Raw genomic sequence first — 14146 nt, forward strand, 5'->3', positions numbered from 1 at the left:
CAACCCACGCGGACGCCATCGTCAGCCCCAGGAGTGGAAGTCAATGCCAGGGAGGACTTGGGCCAGAGGAGGCTGTCCAAGCTGAGGATACTTCCACACCCTTCTCTGCTTTTTTTTTTTTTTTTTTTTTTTTTTTTTCGAGACGGAGTCTCGCTCTGTCACCCAGGCTGGAGTGCAGTGGCGCGATCTTGGCTCACTGCAAGCTCCGCCTCCCGGGTTCACGCCATTCTCCTGCCTCAGTCTCCCGAGTAGCTGGGACTACAGGCGCCCGCCACCACGCCCGGCTAATTTTTTGTATTTTTAGTAGAGACGGGGTTTCACCGTGGTACCAATAAAATTGAACATCTTTGGTGTGGAAAGGACACTTTTTGTCCAACTGTGCCCAGAGGCAGAGAAGGGAGCCCTAGGGCTTCCAGCCCGGAACTCTGCCTAGACCGAGATCCCATTGCTCCACTTACTCCAGGCCAGCCAGGTCTCAAGGCATTTCCCATGGGGAGTTTCACTCCAGTGCCCATTTCCCATTCACCACAGCCTAGAAGGAGCGGTTATCGATCTACCCTAAGCAGCCTGCAGCTTCCCAGCTCCCAAATCTACTGCTTCTCTTTTTGCTTCAAGGCAGAGTCTCCCCTTACCTCCCCTCTGACCACCATCAACCCACAGAGACCACTGCATTGCCTTGGGGGCTTTACTATTTCTGTGAATTGTGCTATAACATCTGTCGGTTGCTTCTATTCTCTAGTTGTTTTTGTTACGCTTGTTGAATATGCATGAGAAGTAAAGGGTTGAAGTGTTCCGCTCTCTCTGCCTCCTCTAAAAGCTTAATCAATGGTGGTGTTTACATGAAAGAGTGAGAGAGGGCATGTGTGAGCCAATGAGCTTGGGTGTCATTTCCTCGTCTAGACCAACGGTTCTTTCCTTGCCTGCATGTTAGAATCACCCCCGAACTTTCAAAAACCCTGATGCATGGGAGCGTCCTAACCAATTACATCTATATCCATGGGGAGGGACCCAGACACCTGTATGTTTCAAGCTCCGCAGCCGAAGCTGAAAAGCAGCACACGGGCCCTGCTTCTGAAACCACCTTTGCAAAAAGCATATCAGTGAGAAAAATTGTAACAGTGAGCTGAGCTAACCCACTCCCCATCTTGCCTTTCCCTTAATTATTCCTGAGCTTTTGGGCTGAGCTAACATTGGAAGACTTTTAGGTTATAGTTTAAATGATAATAGCTCTTCCCCCAAATTCAACCAGCTTTGTAAAGGTAATGAAAGACCGTCAGTCTGGGGGGCAGAAAGCAGCCTGATCCTGCTGAGATGCAGACATAAATTGCCAGCCATTCCTGCAGATAACACCACTACTGCAGATTAGCCTTTGAGATCTCTTTTCAAGCGTTTTGCATGTCTGACACTGATGATTGCACCTGAACCTGCCACACTGCTCCCGTAACCCCACCCAGGAGTGATTCCGCTCAGGAGGACAGCTTCTACCTGCTGTGATTTTATCTGTCTCAACCAGTCAGTAGCAAGCCTAGCCACCCCCACCTCTTCCCCACACTGCCTTTAAAAAACCCTGACCTACAAGTTTTGGACGAGATTGATTTGAGTAGTAACTCCATCTCCCATGTTGTGTGGCCAGCCTCTTGTCTATTAAACTCCTCTTTACTGCTGTGACAGGAAAATAAACCTTGGGACCCCCAAGTCACTAAGCTAAAGGGAAAAGTCAAGCTGGGAGCTGCTTAGGGCAAACCTGCCTTCCACTCTATTGAGTCATCCCTCTACTCACTGAGACAGATATGTATCTGATTGCCTCTTTTGGAAAGGCTAACTCAAAACTCAAAGGAACTCAACCATTTGTCTCTCACCTACCTATAACCTGGAGGCTCCCTCTTCACTTCCTTTACTTCCAGTTGTCCCACCTTTCCTTGCCCAACTGATGTTCATCTTACATATATTGGTTGATATCTCATGTCTCCCTAAAATGTACAAAACCAAGCTGTACCCTAACCACCTGGGGCACATGTCGTCAGGACCTCCTGAGGCTGTGTCATGGGCGCACATCCTTAACCGTGGCAAAATAAAAGTTCTAAATTGACTGGGACCTGTCTCAGATATTCGGGGTTCGCACTGCAATGCCGCAGTCTTTATTTGTGCAGCAGGCAGGAAGAACCTGTTGAGCGGTCACACTGCTCCAACATTACTTTGTATGTAAACCCCACACAGATCGTATTGAAGGGAAGATTGTGATTCTGCATTGCGAACAAGCGCCCAGGTTGGGGGCCTGCTGCTGGCCCCACAGGCCTCACTTTGAGTGGCAAGACACTAGATTACTTGAAACTTTTTAGAACTGCCCTGCGTATCACCCCATCTTGGCCCTCTCACACGTTTTGTGGTTGCTTGATTAACCTCTCACTAGACTGAGGGCAAGGATACTCTCTGGCTCCCCACTGTATCCGGGGGTTGATAGCACAGGGTAGCGTTCCATTGTTGCATGCGTGCATGAAGTGATTAAATGAATAGAATGGATTTCAAAATGCCCCCAAAACATGGTCTGTTAAATGTCCCCCGCCAAAACAGACCCAAGTGCCTATTGCTTGTGGACTGCACCCAGTATTCTCTCCTTGGGACAGCCCAGAGCCCACCTGGTTGATGCCTGAGCTGCTGACCACCTAAGGACAGGAGCTTAGAGACTCAGAAGCCAGATAGGTACATCCTGGACTGAAATAGAAACCAGTGGAGGCTGCCTGAAGCTTCCTAAGGAAGGGTGGGCCCAGCCCAGATGGGAGAGGAGAGAAGAGCGGAAGGTTAGACTAGGGGAGGAGGAAAGGGCAGGGCAGGAGGGCTGGCCCCAGGGCTTCTAATGATGGTAACATCTGATCTGCCTCTCCTTCCTGCTAATCCTAAATCACAACAGTGTGAAATCTGAGCAAGTGTGAATGCCTCAGGCTCCAGCTGTTTTTCATATCAAGCCCCAGTTCCAGCCTGTCACAGAGAGAAGCCCCCATGCTGAGGACGCAGCAGTGAGAGGCTGCAAGGCTGGGGACTAATCCCTGCAAAGCGGTGGGGAGACACCACAGCCTGCGGGGACACCCGTGGGGAACCTGGCCAGTCTCTCTAGTCCAGCTGCCACCGTGGCTCTGGGTGAACAGCCCCCATTTCTGCCCCTGGAGACAACTGGTTCTGCCTTCCTGCCTGTGTGAGTGTCTTGGGGCCTCCGGGATGCAAACCAGGCAGGCAGGGGATGGGCAGGGGATGGGCAGGAGCAGCTGCCTCCCTCGGAAGCTGCAACCCTGGGGGAGTCAAACAGAGACAAACCCCAGCCAGGCCTAAGCCACAGGCCTAGGACTCAGCTGGGGGCATCTCAGTTGCTGGGGCTGGATTAGCCAGAGGAGACAAACAAAGGAGGCTTCAGAGGGATTACCGGGCACATTAGATGGGCTGGGCCATTAACCCAGATGGAATTGCTCTCTCGGAGGAAGCGCCTGGGGCTGGAGGTGTTGGGGAAGTGCCTGCTGGCACCGGTGTCTAACTGTGGCACCGTGCGGAGGCTGGGGCTCCTGTTACCTTCTCTGGAATTCGCTCCTTGAATAGGGGCCTGGGAGGGACTGAGGGAGCAGCAGGCTGGGGCAAGAGTTTCCTGCTGCCTGTAAGGAGAGACAGGACCCAGCCACCTTATATTTTCATTTATCACACCTCAAGCCCTGCCAGTGCACTGACAGGTAAATGTAGGGACGCACTGTTCAGCCTCAGAGCTGACGGGGATGTTGGTCTTGACCTGCGACAGATGCCTTTCGGAGGTATCTTCTCCACCTTCCTTCGGCTGCCCGGGGAGAAGCCAGCGTGATGTTCTCATGGCTCTGCTCCTCCTTGGCTGTGATGGTTGAACATCATCCTGCAGAGACCTGACCCCAGGGAACTGACCCAGAGGCCAGACTGGCCCAATCAGATTGTCGCTCTTGAAATTTGCAACTCGGACTCTAAGAGCCTGGGTCAGTTTGCTGCTGGAGCTGGGTGATGCGGACCCAGGGTTGAAGGCACCATTTTGGAGTAGCCCCGACAAGCCAAGTGCAAACTGAGCAAAGGAAGCCAATCCAGAGAGAGGGAGGAGAAAGAGAGAGAGAGAAAGAGGGAAACAGACACAGAGACAGAGAGAGACAGCAGAAACAGAGACGGGGAGAGATTTCTTGCTTTCAGCCCCTTGGGAAGCCTGCCTGTGGGTTCCATGAGCCACCCAATTCTTCTCACAAAAATCTTTTACTCTGCTTAAAATAGACCAAGCTAGTTTCCGTTCCATAAAAGCGCATCATTCAGGGCCGAGTGTAGTGGTTCACACCTGTAATCTCAGCCCTTTGGGAGGCCTAGAAAGTCAGATAACTTGAGGTCAGGAGATCAAGACCAGCCTGGCCAACACAGTGAAACCCCATCTCTAGGAAAAATACAAAAATTAGCCGGGTGTGGTGGCATGCACCTGTAATCTCAGCACATGGGAGGCTGAGGCAGGAGAATCACGTGAACCTTGGAGGCAGAAATTGCAGTGAACCGAGGTCGTGCCACTGCACTCCAACCTGGGAGAGAGACCAAGACTCTGTCTCAAAAAATAAAATGTCCGTCATTCAAATAAAGTTCATCCATGGAGGTAGCTAAGGCCAGGCCGCAGGACAGTGCTGAGCCCAGAGGCCAGGTCAGAACCAGGGATGTCCGGCCTGGATGGTGCTTCGTCTGTCTCCAAGGAGTCCTGGGAGCTGAGGGGAGCACAGAGATCACAGATTGGCCTTGACTTTGGTCCTGATGTGGGTGGGGGCATATGTGGATCCTGTGAGGACTACAAGCTGCCTCTTCCTTCAGGAATCTATGACTTCGTCCAGCCCATGAGCCCCCAGCACTGCTCCTGGCCATCAGAGGAGATTTTGGGCGATGAGACATGCTACCCCCACCCCAGCTCCTTCCTGATATCAAGGAGCAATTGGCCAGGCAATAGCCCAATATCCAGTTTCTGGGAAAGGTGGACAACATTATTTGAACCTGAAACATGCCAGAGGTAATCAGATCAGTCACAGAAAACGGAGAAGCCTGTAGTTTATGGAGAAGAGCTTGGAGACAGGAAGCACCAGCCCTCTCCTGTTGTCCCCAGGGGGTGGGGAAGGTGCCGAGATGAAAGAGTGACCTCCCCCTGGCAGAGTGACCCTCTCTCACTGAGGGAGCATGGGTCTGAGCCGTAGGCAGGGATGGAGGGCTGCACGACTTCACAAGTTTCTGCTCCCACCAGGCCGGATGGAGACTGGCTCCAGGGACAGATCCTAAGCCTCAGCGGTTGTTTCTGAGGTCCTGGAGTTCCAGATGGCTGCTCGGGGGTTCTGAGGATCTTTGTCATCCCAGATTCCCCTGTGATACCCATGTTAAGTGCCTGAGCCACTGGGCTTCCCAAAGGCCTTTGGGCTATTTCTGGCTGTTTTAGTCCACCATGATGGGGGCACCTTCTCCTCAACCCCATCTCCTGGGGAAAGCCCTGGTCAGGATTTTCCCAGCCCAAACCTCCGTTTACCGGCCAACTACTTTCCTGGGAGAACTCCAAAAGTTCAGAATTCAAAGACGTTGAGGGACAAACAGAAGTCGTGTTTATAAGGAGGGAAAAGAGGATGCTGGTGGTGGATCTGTGGTCCCATCACAGAGATGAGGGGAGGTGGGTTACTTGCAGGCCTCGTCTCTAGGTGCTGGTTTACTGGAAGGGAAAAGGAGAGCGTGAGGGATTGAAGAATGCAGACAGGAACTCACCTTTATTGGATTCCTACAAAATTCCATTTAATCCTTGAAGTCTTCTTATAAAGCATTACTGCATTCCCTTTCAGATGAGGACACTGAGGCTTAAAGAATTGAGTAATATGTCTATGCTCACGGGTGTGTCCTACTCTACCACCGTAGGCAGACATACCCGGGTCTGGCCTCCCCACCTCACCCCTCACCATCAGCCTCCCATTGAAGTTTGGCAGCACTCATTAAGCCATTTAATAAGATTTACATACAGTCATGTGCATAGCAGCATTTCTGTCAATGACTGGCCACTTATATGACGGTGGTCCCATGAGATTACAATGGAACCAAAAAAATCCCTGCCACCTAGGGATGCCACAGCACAACCCATTACCTTTTCTACGTTTAGATGCACAATACTTACCACTGTGTTCCAATCACCTGCAGTATTCAATACAGTAGCGTGCTGTACAGGTTTGTAGCCTCGGGGCAATAGGCTGTACCCTATAGCCTACGTGTTTAGTAGGTGACACCATTTAGATTATGTAAGTACACACAATGATGTTTGCACAATGTAAACCCAATGGCAATCTGAGACAGGTCTCAATTTAGAAAGTTTATTTTGCAGCCGGGCGTGGTGGCTCACACCTGCAATCCCAGCACCGAGGAGGGTGGATCACGAGGTCAGGAGATCGAGACCACGGTGAAACCCCGTCTCTACTAAAAATACAAAAAAAAAAAAAAAAATTAGCTGGGCATGGTGACAGGCACCTGTAGTCCTAGCTACTCAGGAGGCTGAGGCAGGAGAATGGTGTGAACCTGGGAGGTGGAGCTTGCACCGAGATTGCGCCACTACACTCCAGCCTGGGTGACAGAGCGAGACCCCGTCAAAAAAAAAAAAGAAAAGAAAAGAAAAAGAAAGAAAGTTTATTTTGCCAAGGCTGAGGCCACGCCTGTGACACAGCCTCAGGAAGTCCTGACAACATTTCACCAAGGCTGTGGGGTAGAGCTTGGTTTTATCCATTTTAGGGAGACATGAGACATCAATCAATACATGTAACAGGTACATTGGTTTGGTCCAGAAAGGCAGGATAACTCAAAACAAGGGCTTCCAAGTTATAAATAGATTTAAAGATTTTTGGATTGGCAATTGGCTGTTATTATCAATAGAAGGCAATGTCTGGGTTAAGATAAGGGGTTGTGGATGCCAAGGTTTGATCATTCAGACGAAGCTTTCAGGTAGCAGGCTTCAAGGAGACCAGATTGTAAGTGTTTCTTATCAGACTTAAAGAGTCTGTTCTGTCACTAATTCCAAAAGGGAGGAGGGAATGATGAGGTATGTCCAGTTCCCACTTCCCGTCAAGGCCTGAACTAGTTTTTCAGGTTAACTTTGGAAGGCCCTTGGCTGAGAGCAGGAGTCCATTCAGATGGTTGGTGGGGCCTTACAATTCTATTTTTGGTTTACAACAATATCAAAATTACCTAATGGCACACTTCTTAGAACATACCTGTGTTGTTAAGTGACACAGAATTGTAGGTAGATGGAATGGAATGGAAATAAAATGATAAAGGCCAAGGCTCAGAATGAGAAGAGAGTAAAAGAGAAAGCTGGGCTGGGAAGAAAGAAAGGAGGAGGAGGAGGGAACAGATGGCCAGGGGGCCCCTAAATCAGAGTGTGGACTGCCTATTAAGGTGGGACTCCAAAGCCTCTCCCCTGACGTCTCCCCTGACCGGCTGAACCCAGATCTCTGAGTCTGCTTTTCAACAAGCTCCTTGGGTGATTCTTATACTCATGAAAGTTTGGGAACCACTGCAGCCTAGCCTGGGCTAGCCAAGGCAGCAGCCACTAAGTGTGGCCTTTTTTTTTTTTTTTTTTTTTTTTTTTTTTTTTTTTTTTTTGAGACGGAGTCTCACGCTGTTGCCCAGGCTGGAGTGCAGTGGCGCGATCTCGGCTCACTGCAAGCTCCGCCTCCCGGGTTCCCGCCATTCTCCTGCCTCAGCCTCCTGAGTAGCTGGGACTACAGGCGCCCGCCACCGCGCCCGGCTAATTTTTTGTATTTTTAGTAGAGACGGGGTTTCACTGTGGTCTCGATCTCCTGACCTTGTGATCCGCCCGCCTCGGCCTCCCAAAGTGCTGGGATTACAGGCTTGAGCCACCGCGCCCGGCAGTGTGGCCATTTAAATGGGAATAAGCTAAAATTAAAGATTCACTTCCCCCCTCACCTGAGCCCTATATTAAGTGCTCAATAGGCTCATGCAGCCGGGGCTATCGGGCCCCGCTATCCATGTGCGGTGTTGATTCCCGGCTCTCTCCAGGTGCCTGACACAGGAAGGGATGACTGCCCCATCCTTAGTCAGGCAGTTCTCTCTGCATCCTCGGAGGGTTCCCGCAGGCCTGGTGACTATGGATTTGGCGGGAGTCTTCCATGCGTCTAACAGTGATATGGGTCAGACTCCCAACTGTATCCCCAGCTCCACCCCAGCCCCAACCCAGACCTGTGGTTCCTGATCCCCTACAGAGAGGGTAGGTCATCGAGTGGCCACAACATCTTCTTAGGCCCTGTCCTGCAAGGTCTCTGCAGAGGAGGGGCCAGTGTTGAAGACTGAGCAACTTGGGCAAGGTCTTCTCTTATTCTTGTCCCCACCCACACAGACAAGCTGTGGCTTCAGAATGACCAAGTGGAACCAGGCTGTGCAGTTTCCTAGCAAATGCCCACCTGGGGCCTGAATGTGGTGTGTGGAGGGTGTGCACACTGTCACAGGCAGCCCAGGGAGGCAAGCAGTGCGACCCCCGTCCACAGATGAGACTCAGAGAGGCTAAGGTGCGGGCTTAGCTCACAGTGGTGAGGGGTGGGTCTGGATTTGAATCCGGGCCTAGCTGATCCTCAGACAGTGCTCCTATGATCCTGATTTCTCTCTGCTTTGTCTCCCAAAGCCTGGCCTCGAGGGGCCTTGGGTCCTGGCCCCAATCCTGAGAGCATCCTGGCCATCGGTCCCCAAAATCAAACGTGCATCTCACCCCTTCCTACTGTGGGTCTGGAAGGATTCCTGACTGAGATCATCTTGGTAATCAATGTTAAGATAATATAGTTTGGCTGTGTCCCCACCAAAATTGCAACTTGAATTATATCTCGCAGAATTCCCACATGTTGTAGGTGGGACCCAGGTGCAGTCATTGACTCATGGGGGCTGGTCTTTCCCGTGCTATTCTCACGAATAAGTCTCATAAGATCTGATGGGATTTCCGCTTTTGCTTCTTCCTTATTTTTCTCTCACCACCACCATGTAAGAAGTTCCTTTTACCTTCCACCATGATTCTGAGGCCTCCCCAGCCATGTGGAACTATAAGTCCAATTAAACCTCTTTTTCTTCCCAGTCTCAGGTATGTCTTTATCAGCAGCATGAAAACGGATTAATACACAGGATATCCCTTCCTTCCAGTTAAAGAGGAACACCTCATCCAGGAATTCCCAGTGCTGCGACAGCCTCCTGTTTACCCCTCGGCCTGCTTCGTCCCGGCAGATAAGGAAGAGCCACCCATTCTCTCCGTTACACCAGTGCAGGTTTCCTGCCGGACTCCAGGCAACTGCTTCCTAGCCAGGCTTTTTCCCAGGGCCTGGGGGTGGAGGCCACAGGCTCTTCAGCTTGTGAGAAAGTAGGAGAGAGGGAGCTCTAGAGAAATACCAGCAGGTGGGGAGGTGGCGAGAAGGGGCCCCAGCCTGCCTGTGGTGGGCTCTGCATGGCCCGTGGGCCCTGCCCTCTAGCACACACAGAAAGTCCCTTGGCTTTTCACAGAAGACTGACCGCTTTTCTCCAGCCATGATCCCTTTGCCCCTGCACCTGATGGAAAGCCAGAGGCAGAGCCACACAAGAAGCAGACTGACCCCACTGACCACCTGGCCGGCCAGTACTGGGCAGATCTGCAGGGCTGGCTCCCCCTGGATGCACCAAGATCCAGCAGTGGGCACCGCAGGGACTGCACACCAACAACAAACCTCCAGCCAGCCTGGAGCCTGCCTTCTCAGCAAGCCCGATGTCACCAGACAGCCACTAATCATCTCAGAAGCCTTGCTTCCAAAGAGACGGGGCGCACCTTGTTGGCTTGAAAAGCTTGCCCCATTTCTCTTCCTCCAACCTCATCTCCCGGATAGGTGCAGGTCCCTGTCGGGCAGTAAAACTTCCCTACCCAACATCCACTTGTTGGTCTTTTAGTCTTTATTTCTGTTTTCATAAAGCTCTGCTTACTACACGAGGAAGAATAATTCTTCCTCTACCTCCAAAGATGACAGAGAGCTAGGAAATCATTATAACTACAGACTGGCCTCACATGGCCTCAGTGAGCAAATCCCAACTCCAGGCTCCCCAACTAACTCCCACGCTAGCGTCTCAGCAGGAAGGCCTGGTTCTCCTAAATTCCCCTGGGCAGATGGGAAGCTCTCCCAGGCCTTTTTCCTTAAGATATGACTCCTGGCCGGGTGCGGTGGCTCAATCCTGTAATCCCAGCACTTTGGGAGGCCGAGATGGGCGGATCACGAGGTCAGGAGATCGAGACCATCCTGGCTAACACGGTGAAACCCCGTCTCTACTAAAAAATACAAAAAACTAGCTGGGCGAGGTGGCAGGCACCTGTAGTCCCAGCTACTCGGGAGGCTGAGGCAGGAGAATGGCGTGAACCCGGGAGGCGGAGCTTGCAGTGAGCTGAGATCCGGCCACTGCACTCCAGCCTGGGTGACAGAGCGAGACTCCGTCTCAAAAAAAAAAAAAACAACAAAAAAAAAACCAAAAAAACATATGACTCCTCTAATGCACAACAACCTGCACGAGAACCTCTTTGTATGTTTAGTCCTCTGAATCCACGTCCCATTATTAGAGTGGGCAAAGAGCCTAGGACCAGCCCAGCAGGCTGCGTGCACTCCAGCCATACTTCTCAGTGATGTCCTTCCCCGGCGCCTGCATCAACAGATCATCTTCTCTTAAGAAATCAAAGGTCCTAGTCATTTTAGAAAGTTTGTTTTGCCGCTGGGCACAGTGGCTCGTGCCTGTTGACACAGAGATAGAGAGAGACTGCAGAGACAGAGACCAGGGGAGAGATCTCCTGCCTTCCAACCTCATGGGAAGCCTGCCCGTGGGTTCCATGAGGCACCCCAATTCTTCTCACAAAAATCTTTTCACTCTACTTAAAATAGCCGAAGCTAGCTTCTATTTCATGAAAGTCCATCATTCAGGGCTGAGTGTAGTGGTTCACGCCTATAATCCCAGCACTTTGGGAGGCTGAGGCAGGTAGATCACTTGAGGTCAGGAGATCAAGACCAGCCTGGCCAACATGGTGAAACCCTGTCTCTACGAAAAATACAAAAATTTTCCAGGTGTGGTGGCATGCCCCTGTAATTTCAGCTACTCTGGAGGCTGAGGCAGGAGAACTGCTTGAACCTGGGAACGGAGGTTGCAGTAAGCAGAGATGGCCCCACTCTACTCCAGCCTGGGCAACAGAATGAGACTCTGTCTAAAAAAAAAAAAAAAAAATCAAAGGACTTGAAAGCTGTCTTCTCACCTGTCTGCCTCCCCTCCTCGGTTCTCAGTCTTCTTTTCAGACAGGTGGGCATCCTAGGGAACTCCCTGAGGGAGTTAGGCATAGCCCCTGCCTCTCTTCTATCAGTTATGCATTTTGGCTGAGTTGTCTCTATGGTTAGCATTTGCTGGGGAAGTAAATGTTTCAGAGGCTATGAGGTCAAGACATTACTACTAGAGTATTTATAAACAAATAAAAGATGTAATTGCCTTGGGGCAGAATTTAAAACGCTAAGGGAAATTCTGAACATGATTAGAACTCATTAACCTTAAGGAAGTGAAGACAAAGTGTTAACAAAGAGGCCAGCACACTTTATTTCATAGCTTTCTCCATTCCTTGTTTGAAGACAAGACCAGTAGGGTGATAGGATGGCTATTCCTCTCCCCTTAGAGTCCCTGTTATGTTGGTCATGGTCCTGAGTTGCAGACAATAGAATCTATTCTAGCCGGTTTTCATCAGAGCATTTATTAAGGACATTAGAAAACTCACTGAAATGTTGCAAGGACTGGAGGCACCCAAGCTTCTAGAACAACTTCCAGCACTGCACTGAAGAATGGTCCTGGTAAGGGAGCTACTGACATTGACAACACCCAAATCACATGCATTTGCAAGTCTGAGCCCTGGTCCCTGCTTGTTTCATCACTTTTTTTTTTTTTTTTTTTTTGAACCAGAGTCTCGTTCTGTTGACTGGGCTGGAGTGCAGTGGCGCGATCTTGGCTCACTGAAACCTCTGCCTCCCGGTTCAAGCGATTCTCCTGCCTCAGCTTCCTGAATAGCTGGGATTACAGATGTGCGCCACCGCATCCAGCTAATTTTTATATTTTTAGTAGAGACAGGGTTTCACCATGTTGGCCAAGATGGTCTCGATCTCTTGACCTCATGATCGCCTGCCTTGGCCTCCCAAAGTGCTGGGATTATAGGCGTGAGCCACCGCGCCCGGCGTGTTTCATCACTTTCAAACTAAAGTCCATCTGATTGGTGGAAACTAAGTCACGTGTGGGCAGCCTTATGGCAAGCGAGGCTGGGAATCGTGTCTGGCTGCCATGCTGGGAAGGTAGATCCACAACATGAGGGAAGCTTTTGAAATATGGAGAGGCTGTTAAAATATGGATACCCAGGAATGATCACAGTCCACCACACACACAGAATTCCCCTTTCCACAAATCACTGTGTGAGACGGGAAGTCTAGATTCAGATCTGCCTTCTTTCTAGAAGCCCCTGTTCAAGCCCTTAGTTCTAGAGCAAATAAAGAAAGCTGTAGAAAAAAGATTTTAATTTTGGTTGTGACTTGAAGACTCTTTTATAGTCTTCTCGTTATCAGGTATGAGAAATTTTTACAACTTCTCCCTGTTGTTAGAAATGCTCCTGTGATGGGCTAAATTCTTTGAAGTCTCTAACTCTTATCTGCAGTTTCCTCTGCCTGGATTGCAGCTCTGGCCTCTGGTCGCATCTATAATACCTGGCCCAAATATTCAGGTGGGAGCTTGCTAAACAGGCCTGGGCTAAAATCTATCTCTGCTGCTACACAGCTGTGTGACCTTCGAAGTGTTACCTAATTTTTCTTATCCTCAGTTTATGCATCTGTAAAATAGGGGTAATACTACTGACTTCCTAGATTGTCCAGGGATTAAATGGATAATAGACGAAAAGAGACCACATAAATAGTAAACACACAGGATTCTGTCCCTTCTTCTCCTTTCTTATGACGTTTTGTACACTCCTGGGTTACAATACTTACACTAAACTGTGCCATTTGGACGTTCACCTATTTTTAAAATATCGCATAGACAGCCCCTTCTCTGCTGTGTGGCCCGTTGCTTTCTTGCAATGTTAAAAAATACACAAAATACAATATTGAAAAACACATAAAGGAAAGCTAAAATCACCTATGTTCCAAGCACATTAAACAAATTATGAAATAATGTTAAATTACTCCGTCATTTGCAGGTAGTCTTATATCTGGCTCTATTCGCCAGAGGAAACCTTGCTAAAAGTTTTGTTGTATCATTCTATTTTATTTGCAACTTATTTTTTTTCCTTAACGATGTACCATGAATATCTTTACAGGTGAGTTCATACAAATCTACATCATTCTTTTAAAGGGCTACCACGTATTCTATAGCTTTCTTTAACCAGGGCTCTTCTGGTGGACAGCATTTGTTTTGAATTCTTGTGATGAGCACTCCCATACATACACACGGCACACACATATGCCATCATTTCTGGAGGGGAGATTTCTAGAAATGAGACTCTTCTATCACAGACTGTAAACATCCACAGTGTTGTCAGAAACTACCCTTTCAAAATACTGTGTTGATTTTCAGCCATCCAAACAGTACCTCTTTCGCCCACATTGTTTCCAACACTGGAAGCCATCTATCTAAAATTCTGGACAACCGTGTAAGTTAAAAAGGTAAGTCAACTAGTGAATAGGTTGTCCATTTGTATCCCTCCTGTCGAGTGCCTGGCTATTTGCCCACTTTTCCACTGGTTCTCTTTTCTTTTACATTGCATGATAGAGATATTAATCCTTTGTTTGTGAGGGCTGTTGTAAAATTGATTTTTCTTCCAAGCAGTCATTTATCTTGTAATGGTTTGTTTACTACACTGCACTCTTGGAAGGGAGGGGCCGTGTCTTATTCAGGCTCTAGTAACTGAGACAGTAGCTGGCTTATTGCAGGCTCTCGGCAGTGTCTGTTGGATTGATGAGTAAATCTATACATGGATGGCAGACGAATCAAGGGAACTTCAGTGTGCATTAGTAAAAGCACCGAGTTAGGAGATTTTAAAAATAAAACGTGTATTCTGGAAAATGTCAATTGTGTCTATCCATTT

This window comes from Macaca thibetana, chromosome 1 (genome assembly GCF_024542745.1).
Source record: "Macaca thibetana thibetana isolate TM-01 chromosome 1, ASM2454274v1, whole genome shotgun sequence".
Taxonomy (NCBI): Eukaryota; Metazoa; Chordata; class Mammalia; order Primates; family Cercopithecidae; genus Macaca; species Macaca thibetana.